Source organism: Egretta garzetta, unplaced genomic scaffold (genome assembly GCF_000687185.1).
Source record: "Egretta garzetta isolate BGI_Z169 unplaced genomic scaffold, ASM68718v1 scaffold589, whole genome shotgun sequence".
Lineage (NCBI taxonomy): Eukaryota > Metazoa > Chordata > Aves > Pelecaniformes > Ardeidae > Egretta > Egretta garzetta.
The window spans coordinates 39391-39711 of record NW_009266282.1 but is presented as its reverse complement, the minus strand read 5'-3'; positions in this window follow the sequence as shown (position 1 = coordinate 39711).

The following is a 321-nucleotide window of genomic DNA, read 5'->3' as shown; positions in this document are numbered from 1 at the left end:
CGAAGGGCAGCTCACTGCAGGAGCAGAAGGGCAGCTTCTAGCCGGCCGTTTCCCCCAAGCCAACCTGAGTATCTGACATTGCATCCTCTGGGCTGCTCAAAACGGCAGCCAATAGCCCCTGAAACAGCTCCGCTGGGACCCAGGGTCACCACACCAGGGCAAGTTAACTGATGCTACAGCAAAATCATCCAGGGGAGCCCGTCAGAGGCAGCGTTGTCATCCTCTTTGCACCCTCCTCTTAAACCACATCCATCTGCCAGGGGAGCAGCCGATATTTTTGGCCCTGACCCTGACCTCCAGCTCTGGTAGGAAAGGGGGACA